Source organism: Lynx rufus, unplaced genomic scaffold (genome assembly GCF_022079265.1).
Source record: "Lynx rufus isolate CCGP_SWC_20201006 ecotype Redwood Valley unplaced genomic scaffold, mLynRuf1.p SCAF_7, whole genome shotgun sequence".
NCBI lineage: Eukaryota > Metazoa > Chordata > Mammalia > Carnivora > Felidae > Lynx > Lynx rufus.
In genome coordinates this window covers 26,552,742-26,579,456 of record NW_025814889.1, presented here as the reverse complement: position 1 = coordinate 26,579,456, position 26,715 = coordinate 26,552,742, and the positions used below count along the sequence as shown (strand labels likewise).

The following is a 26,715-nucleotide window of genomic DNA, read 5'->3' as shown; positions in this document are numbered from 1 at the left end:
CCAAAATTTGTATTCAAGTTCTGTAGCTCACCATGTAAGACAGGACACCGGGAGAGACAGGGGTGAGGGGCTTCTGTGGTGTTATTTATAATTAATCCCAATTAACACTGGAAAAGGTCCCACTGGCTCTGATCTCTGGTCTAATCTCTTTGAGAGGTAGGTCCAAAGACACAGTCTGGCTCTCAAATCAGATTGGCACCAAAGCTTGCCTCATCTGACCCTTTTCTTCAGGAGGAGCTAGGATGCTTTGAAGCTCCCAGCGACCCTTGGCTCAGCTTCTCAAGGCTACAAGACAAGCGCTTTGCAAGCTGGAAACATGCTATGGACTCAGGGCCAAAACTTAGTCCTTGGAAAGACCCCAATTGCTGCTTATACTGGCACGGAGAGCCTCGCCCTCCAGAACCCCTCGACTCCTCATCAAGATCCCCCTGGAGCCTGACGCAGACCCACAAGCCACCAGTCACTCATGGCAACCAGGGAGGGCAAGAAGGCTCAGATGCCAGCACCAGGCAGAAGTGTGGACCGAGGTGCACCCAGCCACACACGGTTTGTTCTGAGCCCCACAGCCAGGCGTCTGACAGATTATTATAATCACAATAACAATAGCTCTACCTAGCCCCCGGACACTGCAGCACTCTTGACATGGCTGGTCCCATTAATCCATAGGTCAGAGCTGTTGGAGGTACCTTCATTTTGCAGCCAAGAAAACCACAGCCTGGGGGGCGTAAGTGACATACCCAAGGTCACGCAGGACTTGAGCTGCAAGGCCCACAGCTCTTGTCCCCTCTGACACAGTTTGTTGCCTTGGGGGGTGTGCCGGGCCAGGAACCGCCCGTCACCTCCCGCACATCTGCCCAGAGGAGTCACAGGTGTACTGCCAGACATGGTAAAGATAGAACGGCCATCCCACGAGCCAAACGTAGTCTCACGGCCCGCCTTTCCTCCCCGTGACTCTCCCAGCATTGACTTGCACACAATTGCCGTGCCACCAAGCATCCTCTCTTGCCAACCCTCTGCCCAGAATCTCCTCCTTTCCCTTCTCCACTCATGCATTCAATCGAACACGTGTTTATTGAGCTTCTGTCACATGTCCTGCACCATGTCACAAGCTGGGGCTCTCTGAGGGGACAAAGAAGACAGACCCTCGTCCTCAGCCTGATTAGGGAGACAGCCAGGCAAACAGACTACTAGAGGCGACGTGAGAAGGGTTAAGACAGAGAAAACGAAGCCAGATCCTGAAGAATATGAGAGGGATCTTCTGAATCAGCTTTGGCACAAATGCCATCCATCCCTCACGACCATCTCCCATTTGCCACTTTCTTTCCTCCCCCTCCCCTCCCAGTGTCAGGTCGGTGTCCTGCCTCATGCAAGGCTCTTAGCATCACAGGCAGGCTTAGCTGCAGACAATGGAAACACCCTATAATTCCACATCCTTCAAAGCACACAGGGTCCTGCCACATACCCAGGAGATTAAAGGGAGACTTGAGGTGAGTGTAGTGACCACACCTCCTCCAGCTCAAATCCTAGTCTTAGAAATCCTACTCTGGACCATTAATCCCCCAATCTGGCCTGAGAACCACAATTTCTCTAAATTTTTTTTTTTTTTTTACCGTTTACTTATTTTGTGAGAGAGAGATCGAGAGGGAGTGGGCGTGAGTGGGGGAGGGGCAGAGAGCAAGGGAGACACAGAATCCGAAGCGGGCTTCAGGCTCTGAGCTGTCAGCACAGGGCCGGACGCGGGGCTGGAACTCGCGAACCACCCACAGTGAGATCATGACCTGAGCCGAAACCGGATGCTTAACCGACTGAGCCACCCAGGCGCCCCTTGAGAACCACAACTTCTAAAATGGGTTCCCCAGTATTTGGAACAAACTACTCTTCAGGGAGATGGCGAGCGAGTCCACTTCCCCAAAATCTGAGTGCCAGACAACAGGGGGTGTTGTGGTCGGCTGGGTAACGGCCGCCCAGAAAGCCCACATCCTGATCCCTGGACCATGGGCGTGCCGGCTTATCACTCTGCCGATGTGATAAAGATACGGATCCTAAAACAGAAGCGGTCTTCTGGATGATCTGGGGAGCCCTCGCTGTGAACACAAGTGTTAAAAAAGCAAGGCAGAGGGAGATTTCAGACAGAAGAGGAGAAGGTGATGTGACACAGAGGCAGAGAAGAGAGTGATGCGACCACAAGTCAAAGAATGTGGCCAGCAGCCACAAGCAGCTGGGAGTGACAAGGTACAGATTCACCCACAGGCCTTCAGGATGGAATATGGGCCACCAACACCTTGATTCGGGCTGATCTAAGATGATTTTGGACTTGTGGTTTCTGGAACTATGAGAGAATACAGTTGTGTTGTCCTTCCTTCCCTCCTTCCTTTCTTCCTTCCTTCCTTCCTTCCACCCTTCCTCCTTTTTCTTTCTTTCTTTCTTTCTTTCTTTCTTTCTTTCTTTCTTTCTTTTCTTTCTTTCTTTCTTTCTTTCTTTCTTTCTTTCTTTCCTTGTAGAAGCAGGTGGAGGGTTGGAGAGATACCACAGTCATGTATATGGGGGGTGATAGACAGGGGTGATGGTGGTGGAAGAGATGAGAATTTTTTTTTTTAATGCTTATTTGTTTATTTGGAGACAGAGAGAGAGAGAGAGAAAGAGAGAGAGAGAACTAGGTAGGGGTGGAGAGAGAGGGAAAAGAATCCGTAGCAGGCTCCACACTGTTAGCACAGAACCCAATCCGGGGCTCAAACCCACTAACCGTGAGATCATGACCTGAGCTGAAACCAAGAGTCGGAGGCCTAACAGACTGAGCCACCCGGGTGCCCCTACAGTTGTTTTAAGCCACCATGGGTGCTTGCGTGGTACAGCAGGCCTAGGACACAAACACAAAAGGCGCGATGGCAGTGATACGAGCTCATGCCGGAGGACTCTCCGGCGGCAGCTTCCCCTTGCACCCTCTTGGGAGAAGTGAGTTCCCTCTTACACTGGAGATCTGGCCTCCAGCCTCCGCACGGAACAGTTCACAGCCCTTCACAAGGCTGTGGGTTGTGGCTCACGCTTTGCTTCCTTCCTTTCTTCCCCATATTTCCTGAGGTCTTTGAAATAGAGTTTCTGAATTATTTCACTGTATTTAGAGATAGTTAACCTAGTCAGAAAAAAATAAGCATAAATCCCCTTCCCGGGACTAAAGGAAACCAAAGCTCACTGAAAGGGACCAGGCAACAGAATGTAGGAAAACATGACCTCCAGCTTTCAATGTCCCCTTTCAATGTCCCCTTTCTGCTTTCCATCCCTCCATTCCCCCTTCTCCTGGCTGGCATGTTGTCTGAGAAGGAGCTCTCCATTTCTGTGTTAGGCTTCTTTGTTGGTGGTTGTGTTTGTTGGCTTGTTGCTACAGGCTAATGAAGCAGAAGGAGACAGGAAAGAAGGCAATATTGATAAAAAGTTGGCAGGGCCTACACAATTGGTCGCAAAGATTAGAATAGAGTTAGAGGTAAGGATTTTTACACGCTTGAAACAAAGGTGATCTTAGCACAACTTCTCCTGAAGCCAGTTCCTTCATTCCTCGGGGGAGGTGATTTGGCGCTCAGGCCCGTGGTGCTAAAGAAACATGGAAAACAAATGAGCCACAAATTGAAACAGAGCACGTTACTCCTATCTGGAACATGGTATTGCTGAAACAGAGTGCTTGGCCAGGTTCTTAATGAGACACAAAACCCCGAAGTGTTATAAAAATAAGGAATAAGAGGGCAGTGAATTTAGTTAATCCCATTGATTCCCTAATTCTCCGCCCTTATTCCCGAAGCAGACATTTCAAAAGGAGATGTAAGACTGGGAATGTTTCTCAAAACCCTCACTCAGGTGGGGCACTTGCGTGCTCGGTCTCCATTTCTACAACCCTACCGCTATAAAGTGTGGACGTAAGTGAATGCGGCTCTTGGGGAAGCTTTCCAGGCACATACTTAGTAAATGAAGGTATTATGCTGCGGGAGGTGGGGACCCAGAGGCCCTGGAGGAGGAGGGTGCTGGATACAACCCCAAGGCCACCACCATTCTTTAATGCCTGCCTCCTGTGGCGCGCCCCGGGTGAGGGGTTAGGGACGGGGAAGGGGAGGGGATATCCCTGGTTATTCAACCCCACCAGGGATTGGCAGCCTAAAGCCATCAGGTTGCAACCACCCAGTGTTTTCGAGAACATTCAAAATATACATCTAGGAAGTTCAAATCTGGTGTGACAATAAGCGAGGGAGATGACATTTAGATGAAAAAAGGCTATAAAATTCGCGTCAAGAGCTTTCGGCATGCAATTTATTGTCAAGGCCGCGTGAGGTAACTTCAATAGCCTTCAATAAGTTTCTTCTACAGGAAACGCTCACTTTCTGTGTCTACTTTTCACATGAAACACCTTTACGTGTAATCTGCTTTCAAACACTGCAAATCTGCTCTCAGATACTGTTCCCGTCCTGAGCGGTGCTCCCAGCTTTCCCTCTGGTTCTGGAGTGTTTGGAGCCTGATTTCCGTATCTGGCTCCTTCTCTGACTTCTGATACCCCTCTTAGAAGTTATTTCTTTTATGGGGCGCCTGGGTGGCGCAGTCGGTTAAGCGTCCGACTTCAGCCAGGTCACGATCTCACGGTCCGTGGGTTTGAGCCCCGCGTCGGGCTCTGGGCTGATGGCTCAGAGCCTGGAGCCTGTTTCCGATTCTGTGTCTCCCTCTCTCTCTGCCCCTCCCCCGTTCATGCTCTGTCTCTCTCTGTCCCAAAAATAAATAAAAAAAAAAAAAAAAAAAAGAAGTTATTTCTTTTCTGAATACTTCAGATTTCTTATGTAACTGCAAAGGAATTGAAACTTCTTGCTCCCAAGGTCAAAAAAGCTTGCAAGGATATATAAAGTCATGTACAGAAAACACTAAGTGGTCTTAAAAGATTGGTACTCCGTGTATCGGAAGGCATTTTTTCTCTCTGTCAAGGTTTACGAGTGTTTAGCTTACTTCTATTTTAACTTATATCTTCAATGAAGACGAAAAGAAGAAAATGCCGACATCCCAGAAGAAATGGTGTATTTCTGGATGTTTACCCTGAACAGTCCCAGGCAAGAATCTGGAAAGAAAACAGCAATCGTGTAGACCTTCACAGATGTAGAAATGTGAGAGAACTCGTAAGACAACAGTAGCTATCGAAACCTGTTAAATCTTGGGGCTCCTGGGTGGCTCGGTCAGTTGAGCGACTGACTCGTGATTTCAACTCAGGTCATGATCTCATGGTTCATAAGACCGAGCCCCGAGATGGGCTCTGCACTGATCGTGTGGAGCCTGCTTGGGGGACTCTCTCCCCACCCCCACCCCTCTCCTTGCCCTTCCACACACTCTCTCTTTCAAAAGAAATAAATAAACTTTAAAAAAAAAAAACGCTGTCAAATCTTAGTGACTAATGGGACTTAGTGTTAAATGCCAGTGACTTATGATTTAGACAAACGTCAATGTCAGCAGAGACTCCTTTCTGGTCCAGGCCCGATTTGAATTCCGGAAAAAGGACTATTCTACTGCCCTTTTATTCTCTACCCTGAAGTATAGAAAGAATAAAGATTTAGATATCACTTACGTTGATGCTACCCTTGCTTGTGGATTTTCCTCTTCTCTCAAATGTCCAATCAGATCTCTGCCCACTCGTATCTTTTGTCAAGGAGACATTTAGAGAGTTATGCCTGCAACTAGCTCATTACCTCAGGGGGTAGGGAGTGTCACGGGCCATCCCCTGACCTCTCCGAGGACATATAAGATGAGCACGTTGCCAGTTATGACCCCAATGCATCATTCGAAGCAGGGTTCATAGACAACACGAAACAATAAGTAACTTTAATTTTGCAAAATTTTCCAAAAATGAGGACAAATCCGTCATTGTATGGTAAGTACTAAAGTCTTTGGGTCTATAAAGGGAATCTGGCCAAGTTTCTTTCTTTCTTTTTTTTTTTTTTTTTTCCAGAACAGCTACTTAAAACCGTAAGTTCCAGCTAAGAAACTTCTTGGGATCATTAGCACATTAATTAATAACCAGAAAGACATAGGAAGATGTATATATGATATTTTCTCTGAAGTGTAACACAATTCTCTGACTTCATAACCAAAACTTTTCAAACATGAGTACCGAAAGTAACAAAGAGAATCTGATCCCTTTCCCCACTTATGAAAAAAAAGAAAGAAAGAAAGAAAGAAAGGCTTGCCTTTCCCTTTGTTTCACTATTGAGGCTACTGACTTCTAGCCTTGGCAACAATACAAAAATGATTTTGAAGCAATGATGAAGAAACGTTCGGTAAAGTTTCTCTTTAACGAAGGGACACGAATTTCACAATGGATGCAGTTTGTATGTTTATAAATGTGACCAGTTCTCAGATACGAACAAAGTCCACCATTATAATTGCCATCAGACTACTGAGGAATTTCAAATAACTGGAATGTTTGGCGAGGCCTTACTGTCATCAGAAAGAAGTAAATCATAAGAAAACAGTTTATTTTGAGATTTTTAAAGAAAACCTATAAAATATTGTGCCTGTTCATTTCATCTCTACCTCCTACATCTAGAAACATTACAGAATGAGAAGGAATCTTCTAGGCCTTGTGGCTGTTTGAGGCATAAACACAGATTCAGGTATGTTTACTCTGCTCATACTGACTTTTCCACTCTGGATTTTTGTGGGATTATTATGGTTCATGTAATTTTATTATTTTCAACAAATTGTTAAATGTGGTCTGTTTGTATACCTCTGTAAGATTTTTCCTTTAAATAAATTGACAGCTTATAAAACAATCCTTTTGCTGGACCATGAAATACTAAGATAGTTTGGAAAATATGGTCATTACAACAATACTAAGCACAATACAGGAAAGGATAAAATGTACTATAATCCAAAAAAGCTAATCAAGATTATGGATTGAGTATACACTAAATCCCCTCCCCTCCGTTCCAATATGTAGGAATGTCTCTTGTGCCAAATGCATAGACATATTAGAAAAATGTTAAATTATTCCAAAAGAAAAAAAAAGTTGTACTGAAAAGCAAGAAAATCAAGAAATAACCATGGATGCCTAAGAAAAATACAGGCATGTTAATTTATGAACTAAACACAGGTAAAGTAAGAATTAGTGAATTTAAATTCAATGTCCCAGAACACAGAACAGAGAGATAAAAACATGGAAGTTATAAACAAAACATTTAGAAGCACCTGGGTGGCTCAGTCAGTTAAGCATCTGACTCTTGATTTCAGCTAAAGTCACATTCTCATGGTTCGTGGGATCAAGCCCCGAGTCAGGCTCTGGGTTGACGGCTCAGAGCTTGCTTGGGATCCTCTCTCTCTCTCTCTCTCTCTCTCTCTCTCTCTACCTTTCTCTCCACCCCTCCCCTACTTGTGCTCTCTGTCTCCTTCAAAATAAATAAACTTAAAAAAAAAAAAAGCAAATCATTTAAAACGCAGAGAATAGAACAAGAATTTGATTAACAGATTTCCAAAAAGAAAGGAGAACACAGAAAGAATAAAGGAGAGAAAATACACAAATTGCTAAAACTGGGGAAATCTCTGGAAAAAGAGAAAGATACAAGTCAAAATAAAAATACCCAGTAGGGATTAATAAACTTTAAATATCTCTATATCTTTATCTATATGTCATATTAAAACTGCAGAAATTTTGAGGGGAAAGAAAAGGCAATAGAAGCTATAAGAGAAAAAATTAGATTGCCCACAAAAGAACTACCAGTAACAGAGTCCTCATGAACAATTAAGGGGGAAAAAATGCCAGAAGAAAACTGAGTAATGTCTTAAAAGGACGGAGGCAAAATTGCCATGAACTTAGAATTCTATGCCTGTACTAATTTTCCTTTAAGGATGAGGACAGAATAAACGCATCGTCAGAGACACTAGGACGTAGACAACCTGAGTATATTTTCGGACGCTTCCTGGAAGAACCACTAAAGAGCAAAGAAGATGTCGCCACAAGAAGAAAAGTAAACCCGTCCTGAAGAAAGACATTGTAAGGAACAGGCGTGGGAACAAAATATGAAGAACGTGGGGGAGAACCTAATGAAATATCTTTTAATAAATCAACACAAGAGAAGTAACAGGAAGAGAAAGAAAGGGAAAGGGGAAGGAAGAGAAGAAAGGAAAGAAATGTCAGTGCCATGGAAACAAGTATGAACTAAATAAAATGTGATCACATGGCATTGAGAGGAGAGTGTGTGAAAGTAGCTGGGAGAGTGTTGCCTCCACTGCCTTGTTAAGGATGAAAGAGATGCTGGTGAATCGTAGGCTTTGAAAGAAGAATATAAATAGGAGTAGGCATATTAAAATTGTATTGCACCGGGGGCTCCTGGCTGTCTCAGTCAGTAGAGCATCTGACGCTTGAACTTAGGGTTGTGAGTTTGAGCCCCCAGTTGGGTGTGGAGCCTACTTAAAAAAATAAAATTGAATTACGCCTTATGACCACTAAAAGAATAAGAATGCAATAAATAGACTCCATACTGGTAGAAGAAAATAAAACAAATGAATGGGTTACATGGACACCCACCACCTCGTGGTGATGGTGGTCTCTGGGAAAGGGACCAGGAATGGGCAGGGCCTAGGGTTGTTGGCTGAAGAGGATTTCAATCTCATCTCCAATGTTCTATTTCGAAAGAAAGAAAGAAAGAAAGAAAGAAAGAAAGAAAGAGAAAGAAAGAAGAAAGAAAGAAGAAAGAAAGAAAGAAAGAAAGAAAGAAAAACATTGCAAGTAAATAAGAAAATATTTGAGAAGTTAATCTTTCTAGATGGTAGAAATGTAGGTTTTTATTCCATTACCCTTTATATTTTCCCAGAGTTTTTAAAAAATTTTTAACGCTTTTTTATTTATTTTTGAGAGACAGAGAGACAAAGAGACAGAGCACAAGTGGGGGAGGGGCAGAGAGAGAGGGAGACACAGAATCTGAAGCAGGCTCCAGGCTCTGAGCTGTCAGCACAGAGTCCGATGTGGGGCTTGAACCCATGAACCGTGAGATCATGACCTAAGCCGAAGTTGGATGCTTAACTGACTGAGCCACCCAGGTGCCTTTATATTTTCCCCAATTTAAAATATCCCCCATGCACACACAAAAAAAAAAAGAAAAAGAAACGAAAAACTTTTGGCCTTATTTTGACTTATCATCCAAGGAGATGTAGAGTGATGCATTCCAAAGCAATTCAAGTTCGAGCCCCTGAAGTCTGACAGATCAATTCAGTCCACACCGAGAGCAGACGTGGGGCTGTAACACACACCCCATCTCTTATATGCAGGCGAGAAAAATTCTTAATGGAAGGTAACTCCAGTGAACTTAAGGGGTCATTGCCTTTTAAATACTGGTGGGTTATAGAGCCCCATTATCTCATGCTCTGTGTTGGTTTGAGTTACTCGTCTCTGGCTTCTGTGTGCAAGGAGTGGAACAAAGATGTCAACGTAGAAACTACCATAGCCAGGGGTCAGCAGGGGGTTACCCAATTAGAGAACCCTTAAGAAACCACAGAAAAGAAAATAACTTTTCTGTCATAATAAGGACCCTTCCTACGGGAGACAGAACAATCACTTCTGTGTGTTAGTTTTCTCTTACAGCCGGTTAATCATGAAGCACAATGAGAAACACAGTAAGATTGTCTTCTGTGAATGACGGGCATTGGCGGTAGGTTGCCCATGGGATTCCTTGCTCACTAGAACAGCTGTTCGACGACACAACGCCCATGCCTGAGGAAAAAGTCACTCTAACAGGAAAGAAGACACAAAAAGCACATCAATGAATGGTCTATATTTGCATTTCCCTCGATGGATGTTTACATGAGAAACCTCAAATGAGCTTCATACTCTTAGATATCCTCTTAGAACGTAGCGAGATCGTGATTATTGGCCAAAGGAAGACCTATAAATATCCTACCCATTCTTCAATGGGAAATCCAAGCCTCACGTCTGTGAAGGCTTCCTCTTTGTTACGGACTGAGGAATGGCTCAGGGAGGAGCACGAAGTCAGGATGTCAATGGCATAATCCCTACCCAAGATGACCAAAGCCCAATTGAGGCAGTGGCAGGGGGGATAGAGAATAGGCTTTAAATCCAAGTGAGATTTTGGAGGTAGAAAGCATAGGAGTTGGTGACTGGTTAGCTATGCAGGAGCTGAGGTCACAGAAGCACTCTAGGATAATTGCAAACTTCCTTAAAATTCCATCAGTGTACATAGGAAGCAAGAAAGAAAAGAGGTAGGGGCGCCCGAGTGGCTCAGTCAGTTAAGTATCCGACTTCAGCTCAGGTCATGATCTCCCGGTTCGTGGGTTCGAACCCCGCATCGGGCTCTGTGCTGACAGCTCAGAGCCTGGAGCCTGCTTCGGATTCTGTGTCTCCCTCTCTCTCTGCCTCTCTCTCTCTCAAAAATGAATAAATGTTAAAAAAAAAAAAGAGAGAGAGAGAAAGACAGAAAGACAGAAGGAAAGAAAGAAAGAAAGAAAGAAAGAAAGAAAGAAAGAAAGAAAGAAAGAAAGAAAGAAAGAAAGAAAGAGGTACGTGGGGCATGGGCACGGCAGGAAAGATAACTGGGTGATATTCCAGACACGTTGGGGAACCTACGGGCCTCCGTGGGGTAAAGTCTAGTGAGGAAGTGGAACCATGCCACCAGAAGTGAGGGTAAATCAGGAGACAGTGATTTAGATTCACCAGTACAAGCTGGCAGCTGATTCACGAGTGTGGGTGGGATTGGGCAAGGACAGTGTGATCGGGATAAAAGAGCTGCGAGTCCTCTGGTTCAAGGGCTTCAAAGCCATGTTTCTCATGCTATGGGGGAGGGAGGGGCAGTGAGAGGGGTAAGCAGGGGAGACTCGACTCTTCATTTTAAGTATGGTAGATCAGCCCTCTCTGGTTTACACATGAGGACTTCCACTTTAGACTTCATTTGAAGAGAGGATCCTATGGCTCAAAAAACTTTTCCAAAAACCACTGCTCCAGCTCATAAATTAACTGAGGTTTGTGAAATTGCTCTGATGAAACAGGCTGGGGCATACCTGGCCCTCTGCAGTCTGAGCACTGCCCACAGAGTGGAGTCCCGGTGGTAGGAAACCCCTGGAGTCCAAGTAGGCAGGGAGGGGACATCGTCACAGGCTGGCAAAGTCCCTGCTGGGATGGGAGGAAGATGAGGCTTAGAGGAAGTCAAAGTCCTGGCCAGGAAGGCTGCAAAGTGAGGTTGGACAGGCAGGACAAGAACAGAGTCAAATGCAAGTAGCCAAGTCAATGCCGGGAAAGTCAGGAAGGGTCCAGGTGAGGACACAGCAAAGTGTGAGGCTGAGTCAGTGAGTGGTTGGAACTTTGTCTTCAAATAAAGAAAGTGTGACAGGGCAGCTAGAGCTGTTGGAGGAGGCAGGTACGGCACTTTTAAGCAACTGAGCTATGTAACATCCTTACTCCAGGTAGAACAGGTCATCAACTAGCTCGCATCATTTAAGGGACTCTGGGACAGTCCAAGAGACACAGCTTTTGCCCGCTGTCCCTAGCTGTGAAATTAAAGTGCAAATACCCGTGGGTGAGGGACTGCATTCTCTTGCGTTTAAAATTAAAGAGGCGCCTGGATGGCTCAGTTGGTTGAGCGTCAGACTCTTGGTTTCGGCTCAGGTTATGATCTCACGGTTCATGGGATTGAGCCCCATGTTGGGCTCTATGCTGACAGCTTGGAAGCCTGCTTCAGATTCTGTGTCTCCCTCTCTCCTCCCCTCCCCCCCCCCATACTCTCTCTCTGTCTCTCAAAAATGAATAAACATTTTTAAATTTTTTTTAAAAAGTGAAATTAAATTAAAATGACCGGCAATGAATCAGATGGGAAGCAGATGGGAAAACTAGAGAGGGTTCAAATCAAATCTTGTAATGAAACTGTAGAACTCATGGGATCACCCTTGACCTGAGAAAGTTCATGGGCACTATAAGTTCAAAGGAGAAGGGCAAGGGTTACTGAAAGTCAGTGGAGTAGGGATGTAGTTGGAAGGACAAATGGTTTCGGCCACAGTTTTGCACTGAACCCTGCCAATACCACCGACCATTGCTGGGACAACAGATCTCTTCTAGAGTCTGGAGCGAAATCTCCTTCTTCTACAAACTTCCCTGACTTCTTCCCTTCCTTGTTGGAAATCTCTGGGGTTAGAAAAAATGCCTTTTAGTCTGTTTGGTGTCATTACCGCCCTGCATGCCTCTATCTGCCTCCACCTCTGCACTTTGCCATCCACCCCGGCCTCTCAGTAAAGCCCTCCACCACCACCCACACACCCCGAGGCAATAAGAACTCAGTTCTGTCTGGATTAGGCTTTGAACCCATCTTTTTAAATCCCCCTCTACTCAGGATGATTTATCATCCCTCCTCTTTGTCCTTTATGGGTCCCTTTTATTAAAATCCTTGGAAGCTAGATCTTGTCATTTTTAAATCCTTTTCCCAGAAATATAGAAGGAGAAATAAACCTGAAATACAGTGCCTACCTCATCATAAAAACCACCAGACCATTCCACATTTCCAAGCTTCTAGAAAGAAATGCCGAGACCACCTTGGTCACAATCTCTTCCCTATGCTTATCAACGTTCATCCTACTCTGTCTCTCTTTCCCTTGTTTCTGTATTTTGATTTTCTGATATTGTCTGGACCCAATTCTCGTAGCCCCCAAACCATTACCTCTTTGTTTTGATATTTAAAGAGTTTGTCTCAATACTTTGTATTAAAGATCCAATATAAAAAGTAATTGCCTTGTATCATGGGAAGCCAACCATTTAAAGTGTTGTCAACCAGCGTTATTAAATGAATGTGATAATAAAGTTTAAGATGAGTCATGTAAAGCGAAATTACAAACGGGCTCAGATGAAAGAGTCAGCAAGAGCTCCAACCAAGCCTTGTAATGAGGGGATAGAACAGATGACGACATCCTAAAAACCCCATTTCTGTTTGGCTGGATACAGTTTGAAATAATGATAGGTCTATCGAAATGCGCTTAGAGTTCTCCTTTTATTTCAGCTCATGAGCCAAAGACCCTAACGTGCATCGATATTTGCCTCTGTAGATATTGAAAAGGTGAGAAAAAACATTCAAAAGTGGCCCTCGCACCCCCCCATGACACATCTCTCTCCAACACCTGTCAACAGAAGTGATGCTTGCCAGCAACTTTCCTTGTCATCAGGAAGGAGTATTTTGCTAATGAGAACATAATGATACCTGACTCTCTGAAGGAAACACTGACTGTTGGAAGGAATTCTAGAATTGGGGTCAAGAAATCTGGGTCTTAGTCCTGGCTCTGTCATAAGGAGATCTTGGTCAAATCATAAAAACCAGCCTGTGTCTCACTTTCCCCATCTGACAAAGGTAATGAAAGAAAGAAAGAAAGAAAGAAAGAAAGAAAGAAAGAAAGAAAGAAAGAAAGAAAAGAAAGAGAGAAAGAAAAGAAAGAAAGAAAGAAAGAAAAGAAAGAAAGAAGAAAGAAATGAAAGAGAGAAAGAAAAGAAAGAAAGAAAGAAAGAAAGGAAAGAAAAGAAAGAAAGAAAGAAGAAAGAAATGAAAGAAAGAGAGAAAGAAAAGAAAGAAAGAAAGAAAGAAAGAAAGAAAGGAAAGAAAAGAAAGAAAGAAAGAAGAAAGAAATGAAAGAAAGAGAGAAAGAAAAGAAAGAGAGAAAGAAAAGAAAGAAAGAAAGAGAGAAAGAAAAAGAAAGAAAGAAAGAAAGACAGAAAGAAAGAAAAGAAAGAAAGAACGAAAGAAAGAAAGAAAGAAAGAAAGAAAGAAAAGAAAAAGCAACGACTGGCCATCTATCTTATGGATTTACTGTGAGCATGCCTTGAAAAAAGTAGAAGGTGTCCCAGTTGGTGCTTAGTCTCATTATTATTTATAGCTTTCTGGACTTCTTCACCTGGACAGGTTTCCTGGAGCTTCCTCACCTCCCCCCCTAAAAGCAGGCAGTGCCGTAAATTTCATTTCATGTAGATAAAAACAATCTGGCCTGACGTGACTGAACAGGAATTAGACGTTGAGCTGATTTAGGATTCGGTGTTCTCTCCTACTCGGAACCCTGTAATTATAGCGTGCTATAAACCACAGTGTAACATATTTGCTACGAGCATTCTAGCAAATAACATAGAATTATAGGGCTGAAAGAGCCCTCAGAGATCATCAGGTCCAACCCATTCATTTTACAGATGAAGAAACTGAGGCCCGGGAAGGTTAAAAAGCTTGTCTGCGGTTTGTACAAGCATCTAATGGCACTGGATTAGGATTCAGATGCCTGATTTCCTCCTCTTGTGGTCTTTCTGGTTGTAAAGCTGCCTTTGCATAATTCAGTTGAACTGATCTGTTGAGACAAACGCTCATTCAGAGATTCCTATCACAGTCGCTGCCCACTTCTGTTATCTAACACACATCTGTCACTCAAGAGTGGCAGGAATTCCTATTTTCTTACTGGCGTGCATTACGACACTGGAGAAACATTTTCCTGGAGAGGTCTCCCTAGTGGATTGAATTGCTGATGTCTACCCACTGATATCATCTATTCCTCGGAGGCAGATACAGTGGCGCATTGATAAAGACCACAGGGTTGGGCCCAGCAAATCCTGGATATGAGCCTTGCTTCCAATTCTCTGGAGCTGGGATCTTGGGGGAGCCTTAGTCTCTTGCTGAGCACTTGTCCTCATCTGGAAAATGGCATATTTCCGAAAACACTTTGTAAATTTTCAAGTGTGGGATACATATCGGTGCTTATGGCCTTGAAAGCCCAGCCGAAAGCACAGCCCAGCCTGTGGCAAGGTGTACGAGGGACACTTGTTTAATAATTCTGATCTCACGTTGTGTGACCTGATGGCTCTGGTAGGCATCGCAGAAAACCCACAGACTTCCTTCTCCCCCGTTGGTATCTGCACAAAGGTTTCTTCTCCTTCCTCAACACTTTGAGAGTCTCTCTTTTGCTTCTAGCCACTTGGCTCTTTTTCCATCTCTGATGGGAAAAACAAAACAAAACAAAACAAAACAGAAAAACAATCCTGTGCCCTGCGATGTCCTGGCTCCGTATTTTCAGTAATCAAGACTTACGATTTTGTTAAAGGCTAACTTCAGGAGGTCGGTGCTTCCTCCTGAACGGCCGGAGCAATATACTAAGGGGATGGTGCCATATCGAACCGGGCATTACTCTTTGGCTTGTAAGTGACAGACACTTTGTTCAAATCCTCCTAAGCAAAAAAAGGCGATTTATTGAAATGGTAGCAGGACAGCTCACAGAACCGAAGATAAGACGACATAAGCAGGTGTCTGCAGGGACCTCAGGGATGGGAACTAGGGTGTCTCCCTTCCCAGGCTCCTCTGGCTTCTGTCACTGGGTTGGCCTAATTCTTTCCCACTGCAGGCAAGTTCCCCTCCACGCCACGGGTGCCCACGGCATGTCACTTTACAACCAGAGAGAAACCAACTCTGATTTGAGAAATCCTAGAGAAGCCCTCTAGGTGGCTTGGCTGAGATCTGGTGTTGAGGAACGAATGAGCTCAGGCTCTATGACACAAGGCTGGACATAGAACTCAAGTGTAACATTTTAACCCCCAAGCAAGATCATTAGCTCAAAAAACGGACTGTTTTTCTACAAGTACACAAGGTCTGCTGGGCAGTCGGAAACAATAGATGTCCACCAGCTTTTACGGGCTTGTTTTTCTCCTCTGAGCACAGAACGCTCCCCTAAAACAAAGTCTGATGATCGAAAAGGTAACTCACAAAGGAATAATAGCACGTATTTACAATCAGAAACTTTCTGTATTAATCTTCTGTTGTATCCATAAGGCCTAGCAATCCAACAGCTGTGCCGTGCAAGCAGATTGGAGTAAGACCCTTTGGCAGAGTTAGAGCGTGTGTATCGTTTCTCTTTCTACCTTGTCTTTCCTTTGCTTACCCACATCCTCCTACACCCAGTGAATCAAACACATGTCTGAAGTTTTAGTCATAGCTCTAAGACGGCTCCTAGACTTATAACCAGAGTCCTTGCAGACAGTTACCCTTTATGCTAACAAAAGAGTTGTCTTTGACTTTCCTTCCAGATCAGAGGCTCTCAAGCTTTAACATGCATTAAGAACTGCCTGGATGATGTGCTCACATAGGGACACGCTAACCCAGTGGCTCCCAAGCTTGTCTGCACCTTAGGAATCACCTGGGACACTGTTCCAGTACCTAGGCCACACCCAAGGCCCATGAAATCCCAGTCTCTGAGGGTGGCACACAGACGCTGGGAGATTTTTGAGTCTTTCTAGGGGTTTCTCATGTTCTGATTGCACACTAGGTGCCTTGATGAGCTAAAAGTGCCTAGGCCCCACCCTCAATCGATTAAGTTACAATCTGGAAAGGGGCAAGATGAGATTATTGGACATGAACCTGAGCATTCAAAGAACAAAACAAAAATTCCCCAGGCGGTTAGTCTTAGTTCACCCCCCAGAGAGCCTAGTTAAGAAGGTTGGGGGGGGGCGCCTGGGTGGCGCAGTCGGTTAAGCGTCCGACTTCAGCCAGGTCACGATCTCGCGGTCCGGGAGTTCGAGCCCCGCGTCGGGCTCTGGGCTGATGGCTCAGAGCCTGGAGCCTGTTTCCGATTCTGTGTCTCCCTCTCTCTCTGCCCCTCCCCCGTTCATGCTCTGTCTCTCTCTGTCCCAAAAATAAATTAAAAAAAAAAAAAAAAAAAAAAAGAAGGTTGGGGGTGGGGCACAGGTAACTGCTTTAGAGCCAGCGTCTCCACCCCAATGACTCGGACTCGGGGATCTGCACTCACTCTGGGAAACGCTTCACTTACACCGTGGCCCTTCAAAGTGTGGTCTAGGAACCAACAGCGCCAGGGCTTTGTTAGAAATCTCTTCGTGTTCTCCAAACCCATGGGGTCTGGCAGAAAGGCAGAAAGAAGCCCAGGCCTCATCTCCCCCCCCAAATGCTGAGTTAGAATCTGCATTTTAGCAACATCTGGGGGATTCGCATGCAGATTAAATTTGTTTTGTTTCAGGAACTGTTCCTTTTCAGGCAACCTTATTTCTTTTTTTTTTTTTTTTTTTTTGCCTTTGGGGAGGAGCAGCTCTTGAAGATGCCTCCGTGGTTGGTCGTGCCCATTCAGTGGCCCCCAGTGGTGGGAGCTGCAGACCAGTCCTCAGCGGCAGGCTGAGGGCTCCCGTCCTCAGTAGGGAACCCGCTGAAGAGGCACCGAGGGCACCCACACGCCTTCAGACCCAAGCGGGACTTCGGGCTGAGTGGCAAAGAACTCAGGAGCCAGAGCAGGCCACTCGCCCTGGAATTCTTCGTGGCCGCGGCCTCCCCTGAATCCACCTCATGAAGGCCACTGGGTGAGCTCCCTTCTTGGGATCTTACACAGGATTCATCAAGTTGCTCTGAAAGCAGAAGGGCCCGGTGATGCCTAAGAGGCCCGAGCGGTTAGGAAATATGCAGAAAGGCAGAGGAAAACATAGACCATTTTTCAAAACGTTTTCATTTCTCCTTAAAGCTCTGACACACTTGAATTATACTTGTGGCAAGAACTACTCTCAAACCCCACGCGTTGGGCCAGAGACCCTTGTGGTGTTAGCGAATGACTCTCCCCCATCACGTAGCACACGACCTACGCTTGTGAGTTCATCAACCAGCAGGTTAGATTTAAATATCTCTTGTGTGGAAGTATTTATTAACACCGATGGCACCTTTGAATCATCTGGAGCTTTAAAAAATACTGAAGTCTGGGGCACTTGGGTAGCTCAGTTGGTTAAGTGCCAAACTCTCGATTTCAGCTCAGGTCATGATCTCACCGTTTGCGAGATGGACCCCCACGCTGGGCTTTGTGCTGAGTGTGGAACCTGCTTGGGATTCTCTTTCTCTCTCCCTCTGCCCCTCCCCTATCAGCATACATGTGTTTTCAATCTCTCTCTCTCTCTCTCTCTCTCAAAATAAATAAACTTAATAAAAAAATAAAATAAAAATACTGAAGCCTGGATCCCACCATGACAAGGTTTCATCTAATTGGCTGGAGGTATGGCCAGGTGCACCTGCATTTTTTAAAGCAGCCAAGGTGCAGAACCACTTTTAGGTCTCTGCTCTGATCCAACTGACGATTATTCAGTTCTCCTTTCAGTTAGGCTTAAAGATTTTGGTATCAGGGTTTACAGCATTGCCCCTTTAGATTGCACTAGAAAATTCTCTATCAGTCGCAATAAGTCTGCATCGTGGTTTGGACTTCTCTAAATCTGAAACGATAAGGCAACCGGAGATGAAAGGGGGAAAAAGAAAGGCTCAACCAACGTTTTGTTGTTGTTGTTCGCCTATCGTTTTTCTTTCATTTCTAACATTCTTTTACAGATTATCTCCCCATCTCATTAGATACACAAGTGAAAGTCATCCGCAGTAAAACATAAAAGGCCATAACTACAAAAATGTATGGGGATTTTTTTTAAGGTTTTTAAAAAAAATTTTTTTAATGTTTATTTATTTTTGAGACAGAGAGAGACAGAGCATGAACAGGGCAGGGGCAGAGAGAGAGGGAGACGCAGAATCTGAAACAGGCTCCAGGCTCCGAGCTGTCAGCACAGAGCCCGACGTGGGGCTCGAACTCACGGACCGTGAGATCGTGACCTGAGCCAAAGTGGGACGCTTAACCGACTGAGCCACCCAGGCGCCCCATGGGGATTTTTAATAATACGTTCCAAAGTTCACATTCAGTCCCCTGAAAAATAACATAAGGACCTAGTCATGGGACAGACTAATGAGAAACAAGAGTATCTTGTCCCCTCGGTTTGCTCTGTAATGGTGATAAGGTTCCTGAAGAAGCCACCAGAGCTGAGCAAGGGCTGAAGTCTGAAACTACACATCACAGCACAGTGTCCACCCCATAATAGGTGCTCAATGAATGCCCATTTCTTTTTCTTCAAAACCCTTGAAGGCTTATTTTGTGCCGCCTGAGACAGTCATCCCACTCAATCTGAATCACTCATTGGCGTGCCTTGCTGTGCCCTTCTAGATTTAGATTGTATATTTCTTGTGAAGAGAGAATCTGTCTTATTTAGCAACCCCACCCCTTGTGCCCAGACAAGTGCCTAAAGATCAACCCATGAAGGGAGGGGGTGGGTCATGAGAAGTGAGCTATTCCTTTGGATAACTGTCTTCCCAGGCGAGCTGACACTTTCCTTATGGAGGTACTCAGACGGAATTTTCTTAGTTTACCATCAGCCTCTGCTGAGTCATCCCCCTTAAGCCTCTCTCCACCACCGATTCAGATCTCAGCCAGGGGAACCAGCTGTGTGAACAGCAACGGCCAGACTCCAGACATCTGAATAGGGTTTTCACATTGCCAACGGACTCAGACTCCTGCAGACCTGAGTAAATGACACATCAACCCCCTTCACACCAGGTACGGGAGGTCCAGGCTCCAGGACCACACGCTGGACTCCGAAGAGCTGCTTTATCTTTTCTTCCATTCCAGACTGAAGGAAACACAGGCTATCTTGCAGGACACCAGGAGGAACCACGGACATCTTAACCCTGGCCTCAGGACAGCTGATAGAATGAGCAGCTGAGGGCACAGACGGTGGAGGTGAGGGCAATTTTCCCTCGAAGAAAAGAAAGGACGAAGAGGGAAGTATAGAGAGAAGTGTTGAAATAAATTTCTAGGCCCAAGATGGAGCCACTCCTGTCCGGGTTGCCATATTGGCAACCCATGACTTAGCTAACCTCTGTGTCCCCGTAAATGCTCCCCTTGACCAGAAACCTAGTATATCCAGTCAGCCAATCCCCAAAAGGACGCACCAACTCTGGGCCTTCTTGCCCAGAAGGTTGACTGTATGGCTCCCACCAATCAGATATTTTCTACTTTTCTTTCTTGTTCTGTATTCTTTATCCTGTAAAAGTTTCCTGCCTTCTGACCTATTTTGACCTCCAAATAGAAACTGTCCACTTCATGAAGTGTTACAGAAAGTTTGTATCACTTAAGTTGCTTTCTTTAATCATTTTTCTAACAGAACTAACTGCATATATTTGAGATACAAATTCACATTGAAACCACTTTCCTGTTTGTTGAGATCTTCTAGAATATTCCACGTGTTTTGAAAGTCTCATTTTTTTTTCTAAATGTATCAAGTTTCTATTTAAATTCTTGTTAGCTACCATAGAGTGTAATATTACTTCCAGGAGTAGAATTTAGTGATTCATCACTTACATATAACACTCAGTGCTCATCAAAACAAGTGCCTTCCTTAATGCCCATCACCTATTCAGCCCATCCCCGCCACTTGCCTCCCTCCATCAGCCCTCAGTTTGTTCTCTATACCTAAGAGTCTTTTTGATGGTTTGCATCCATCTTTTTTTTTTCCCTGTGTTCATCTGTTTTGTTTCTTAAATTCCACACATCAGTGAAATCATATGGTATTTGTCTTTCTCTGACTTATTTCACTTAGCATAATACACTCTAGCTCTATCCACGTGGTTGCAAATGACAAGATCTCATTCTTTTTTATGGCTGAGTAATATGCCGTCATATATATACATGTGTGTGTATGAATATATATGAATATATCTATGAATATATTTATGAATATAATTATATTTATGAATATATTTATGAATATATGTATGAATATATATGTATACGTATACATCATGTATATGTATATACATATATATATGCACACACATATATGTATATATATATAACACATCATGAGGGTGACATTCATACCATGTCTCCTAACAAGAAAGCGTTACCTCTGCTCCAAAGGCTTCAGTTAAACAGATCATCCAGTTTAACCATGTCCATACTCTTGGTCCATTAGACAGTGCAGTTTATCTACTGGGTCTTTCCTTGGTATGACCAAAGGAAACTAAAGAAAGGGGAAAAAAGACAATCATGGATTCTTTAGATCAAAAGGAAACTAAGGCAACTATTTACAATTTCTCTCTCTTACTCTCTTGCAGACAACTGATCTCCCCTGGGTAATGCAATTATGTTCAGGCTTCCACTGGACCTTGTATACCACCTTTTTCTTAGAGTTTCAGGGCAGGCATAAGAGGGCAAGAGGTAAGATTTTTGCTTTTCAACTTTGGTTAAGAGAAGGCAGAAGCGTATGTATATTTAAAACAAAGAAAAAGTCATTAAAGGCAGGATCAACTCAAGGCCCAAAATGCTGGCTACTCTTGGCGGAAGACGCTGGCTGGGAGAGAGGAGAGCACACAGAGAGACGTAAGTCACAGGTACCTCTCAGGCTTGAGATACGGGCAGTGGCTTCACAGCCGTTCGCCGTGTTCCTAAAAGCAATAACAAAAACGAGCAGTAACCAAAACCACCTTCTCTCCCGTTCCACTTTTGCCTCGCATGCAGTCGGGGGGGGGGGGGGCGGTAAATCTACTCTGCAAGCTATTTGGTTCCATACTTCCTCACTGGTCCTCTTCTGTGAGTCTGAGTTAACAAGTGGACACAAGGGCCGGTTGGAGCCCTCCTTCCCCATCCAGGCCTGAATGTGTGCTGGTCCTGAGGCGGGGCTCCTGTGCTGTGGAGGCTCGCCAGACAGTGGAGAGATCGTAAAATATGGCTTTTCCACCAACTCCTCTTTACCCGTGAGTCATGCTGCTGGTGAGAGGCGGTGCTCCTCTTTCTGATGTGTATCTCCCTCGGAAACGCTTGGACTGGGGGATCCAGGCGTTCGTGGGGCTAGTTGTCATATCAGAAAACACCGCAGAAGCTTTCCCGACTAACTTGTTTGATCCACAGCATACACACACCTAGGGTCCCCATTCCCGCCGTAAAACAAACAGAACCGTGGCCTTGGCTCGCAGAGCTGGGGGGTGAATCCTGGCCTCCCCTCTTCCCAACTGTTGAGTTGTTTGCTTATTCTGTTGGCTAATACCATTTATAACATTCGTATTAGTGTCATTGTGCGGTTTAATTTCGGATTCAGTAAACTAATGAAGAATAAATAGCAACAGAGGGTTTCTTTTCTAAAAGTAAGTTGAGTGTTTTGGAAAGCTACATTCAAGCGCGTTGCTACGACAAACATTGTTGTCAAAGCAGGTGAGAAATAGACAACTAAAAAAAATGGTCGGGTAGAAAGCCGCGGAAATCCACAAGAAGTCCGCACTCTGGTTGTTTGCAAGTGTCTTCAGTTTTGCTCGAGTTTACAGAAAACAAAAGTGGAGATGAAGAATGCTGGTTTACAGAAGTCGCTTTGGCAAGAGAAAGGATAAAGAACCCAGAGGAGTGGACCCATATTGGAACTAAGGCCTCAGTCCTGCATCGCGTCAAAAGCTTGATGAATGAGCCGATGGACTTGCAGATTTTAAGTCAAAATGGCTTTAAGGTATGTATGTAGCATTTTCAATGCTTTCCTGTCTCGTAATATTATCATTATTTTTATTAACTGACCTTCCGACTGTATTGGCAGGGAAGATTCCTGCCGGGACTTAATAATAATGATGAATACCTGGGAAGGTGGAAACAACAACAAAATGCCACATTTCCATCACTGTCTCCTTCACCCTTTATTTATTACGGGTTTTAAACTAGAACTTAGAAAAGAGAAGATAGCACTTTGCCTCAATCAAGTCACACATGATACTCCTCAGACTTCCAATAAAGTTTTTAGAGTAACCTTTACTTAACTCTACAAGCTCTAAATTCACAATGCCATGACTGTATCTCACAGACAGGCGAAGAATGCAAATCAAGTTGAATTCCTGTGATGGGTCCAAACCCCACCCCAGTCTGCGTTCCAGAGGCAACTGCTATCATCCATTTGTAAGTGTCCTTTTCCATACATTTACATGTATATGTCTATAAAAACGTAGAGTCATGTCTGTAGAAAATGTACAGGAAGGCTTTATGTTTTCTGCTTTATTTTACAGAAAAGATTTCCTTTTTTAACTTTTTCTTCCCGGCTTTTTCAAGGAATAATTTACAAACATAATTGCATATAAAGTGTACAACGTGATCATTTGATATACATATATATTGTGGAATGGTTACCAACAGCAAGGTAATTAACACATCCATCATGGCACATAGTTAACTTTTTTTTTCAGCCAATTGCAAGTGTCCATACTGTATTATATAGTCACCTATATAGAGTTAGACAATAGTCAACATGCTGTATTAGATCCTCTGAACTTACGCATCTTGTAACTGAAAATGTGTGCCCTTTGACCTACATGCTCCATTTCCCCCCCTCCCCATCTCCCCTGGCAACCTCCCTTGTCTCCTTCTCTGCTTCTATGAAATCGGCTTTTTTATTTTCTTTAATTCCACATATTGGTGAGACAGTGCTGTATTTGTCTTTCCCCGTCGGGCTTATTTCGCTTCACGTAATGCCCTCAAGTTTCATCCGTGTTGTCACAAATGACAGGATGTTCTTCCTTTTAAGTGAATAATTGTGTGTGTGCGTGTGTGTGTGTGTGCGCGTGTGTGTGTGTGTGAGTGACACATTTTCTTGATCCGTTCATCTACTGATGGACATTTAGGTTGTTTCCGTGTCTTGGCCATTGGGAGTAATGCTGCCATAAACATGGGAGTGCAGGTATCTCTTTGAGATGCTGATTCTGTTTCCTTCAGATAAATACCCAGAGGTGGGATTGCTGCATCATGTGATAGTTCTATTTGTGATTTTTTTGAAGAATCATCATACTGTTTTCCACAGTGGCTGCGCCAGTTAACATTCCCACCAACAGTATATAAACGTTCCCCCCTCTCCACATCCTTGCCAACATTTGTGAGCTCTTGTCTTCTTAATAGCCCTCTACCAGGTGTGAGGTGATATCTCACATGGGGTATCGATTTGCATGGCCCTGATGATTGGTGACATTAAGCACCCTTTCTTGTACCCGTTGGCCATTTGTATGTCTTCCTTGGAAAAATGTCTACTCAGGTCACAGGCCCATTTCATAACTAGATTGTCCGAGGGTTTTTTAAGGTTGAGTCATAGGAGTTCCTTATATTTTTAAAAAAATTGTTTTAAATTTTACTTATTTATTTTAAGAAAGACACACAGCGTGAGTGAGGGAGAGGCAGAGAAAGAAGGAGACAGAGAATCCCAAGCAGGCTCCATGCTGCCAGTGCAGAGCCCGACACAAGGCTCAAACTCAAGAAACCACGAGATCACGACTTGAGCCAAAACCGAAAGTCAGATGCTTAACCGACAGAGCTACCCAGGTGCCCCTATGAGGTTCTTATATTTTTACAATGTTAAGCCCATATAAGATACATGGTTTGCAAATATTTTCCCCCATTCTGTGGATTGTCTTTTCAATTGTTTTTTCAAATTTCCTCTGCTGTGAGGAAGTTTCTAGGTTTGATATACTCCTACGTTTATTATTGCTTTTATTGCCTGTGCTTTGGTGTCTTATCTTAAGAAATCCCTGCTAAGACCAGTGTTGGGAGCTCGTAGCCTGTGTTTTCTTCTAGGGGTCTTATAGTTTCAGGTCTTGTATTTAAGCCTTTAATCTATTTCAAGTTAATTTTTATGAATGGTATACGACAGGAGTTTAGTTTCATTCTTGTGCATGTGAGTATCCAATTTTCCTAACATCATTTATTGAAGACATTGCCCTTTCCCCAATTTATATTCATGGCTCCTTTGTTCTGAATTAATCAGACATATATGTGTAGGTTTATTTCTGGGCCCTCTATTCTGTGCCATTGATCCATGTGCCTGTTTTTATGCCAGTACCATACTGTTTTGACTACTATAGTTTTTAAATATAGTTTGACATCAGAAAATATGATGGCTCTGGCTTTGTTCTTTCTCAAGATGGTTTTCGCTATTTGGAGTCTTTGTGGTTCCATCCAAATTTTATGATTTTTTTTTTTTTTGAACTTCTGTGAAAGATGCCATTGAGATTTGGGTAGAGATTGCATTGAATCTGTAAATCACTATGGGTAGCACGAACTTTTTAACAATATTAATTCCCCAATCCATTAACACAGGCTATCTTCCCATTTATTTGTGTCTTCTTCTATTTCTTCTATCAGTCTTACAGTTTCCAGTGTACAGATCTTTCACTTCCTTGCTTAGATTTATTCCTAAGTATCTTATTTTTTTAATTTTTCATCTCATTTTAGAGAGAGTGAGCACAGGAGCAGGGGAGAGGGGCAGCGGGAGGGAGAGAGAGAGAGAGAGAGAGAGAGAGAGAGAGAGAGAGAATTTTAAGCAGGCTCCACACTCAGTGCAGAGCCCAACGGGGGACTCGATCCCACGACCCTGGAGTCAAGTCCTGAGCCGAAATCAGAGTCAGATGCTCAACCAACTGAGCCACCCAAGCACCCCATTATCTTATTATTTTTGATGCTATTGAAAAGGAATTGCTTTCTTAATTTCTCTTTCAGATAGTTTGTTGTTAGTGTATAGAAATGCAACTGATTTCTGTGTTGAGTTTGTATCCTGCAACCTTACGAAATGCATTTATTAGTTCTATCAGCTTTTGTTGGAGTCTTCGGGGTTTTCTATACATAAAATAGTGTCATCTGCAAATGGCTCTCATTTTACTTCTTTCTGATTTGGCTACTTTTTTTTTGTTTTGTAAGTAATTGTTCTGGCTAGAACTTCCCGTACTATATTGAATAGTAGTGTTGAGTCTTGTCTGACTCCTGTTCTTGGAGGAAAGGCTTTTAGCTTTTCACCATTGAGTATGATGTTAGTTGCAAGCTTGTAATATATGGCCTCTATTATGTTGAGGTACATTTCTTTTATACCTAATTGGTGGCAAGTTTTTATCACGAAAGGATGTTGAATTTTGTCAAGTGCTTTTTCTGCCTCTGTTGAGACGATTATATGATTTTTCTATGTGGTGCATCGTATTTATTAATCTGCACATGTTGAACCATCTTTGCAACTCAGGGGCAAATCTCACTTGATCATGGCATATGATCCCTTTAATGTGCTCTTGAATTCCATGTCGTTAGCATTTTGTTGAGAATTTTTTAATGTATTTTCATGAGGGATACTGGCATGTAGTTTCGTTTCCTTCTAATGTCTTCGTCTGGTTTCAGTATCAGGGTACAATTGGCCTCATAAAATGAGTTTAGAAGTGTTCCTTCCTCTTCAATTTTTTGGAAGAATTTGGAAGAATTGGTACTAAATCTTTAAATGTTTGGAACAACTCACCAGTGAAGCCATCTGGGTTTGGGTTTGTTCGCTGGGAAATTTTTAACTGGTGTTCAATCTCTTTGTTTGTTATTGGTCTATTCAGATTTTCTATTGTGTCATGATTCAGTCTTGGTAAGTTGTGTGTTTCTAGGTTTGAATCTATTTATTCTAAGTTATCTGATGTTGGCTTACAATTCTCGTAGTAGTCTTGTGAGTTTTTGTATGTCTGTGAAACAAGTTGTAATGTCTCCTCTTTCGTTTATAATTTTATTTATATGAATCATCTCTCTTTTTTTTCTTAGTCTAGCTAAAGGTTTGTCAATTTGTTTACCTTTTCAAGAAACCAACTCTTAGTTTTAATGGTCTCTTCTAGTCTCTATTTCCTTCCTAGTCTCTATTTCTCTTCCTAGTCTTCCTAGTCTCTATTTCATTTATTTCTGCTTTAATCTTTATTATCCCTTCTTTCTACTAACTTTGGGTTTAGTGTGTTCTTTTTTTATTCCTTGAGGTATAAGTTTAGGTTGTTTATCTGAGATCTTTCTTTTTTCTTAGTACATACATTTACCTCTATAAACTTCCTCCTTAGAATTATTCTGCACATCCCATAAGTTTTAGTATGTTGT

General features: G+C 43.4%; 1 non-coding gene across 1 annotated transcript; it reads right to left on the bottom strand.

Moving 5' to 3' along the window:
- Positions 1-17,504: 17,504 nt before the first annotated feature.
- Positions 17,505-17,655, bottom strand: LOC124502793 (small nucleolar RNA SNORA62/SNORA6 family). The gene has a single exon (XR_006960043.1). It is a non-coding gene; the product is annotated as a small nucleolar RNA SNORA62/SNORA6 family (small nucleolar RNA).
- Positions 17,656-26,715: the final 9,060 nt, after the last annotated feature.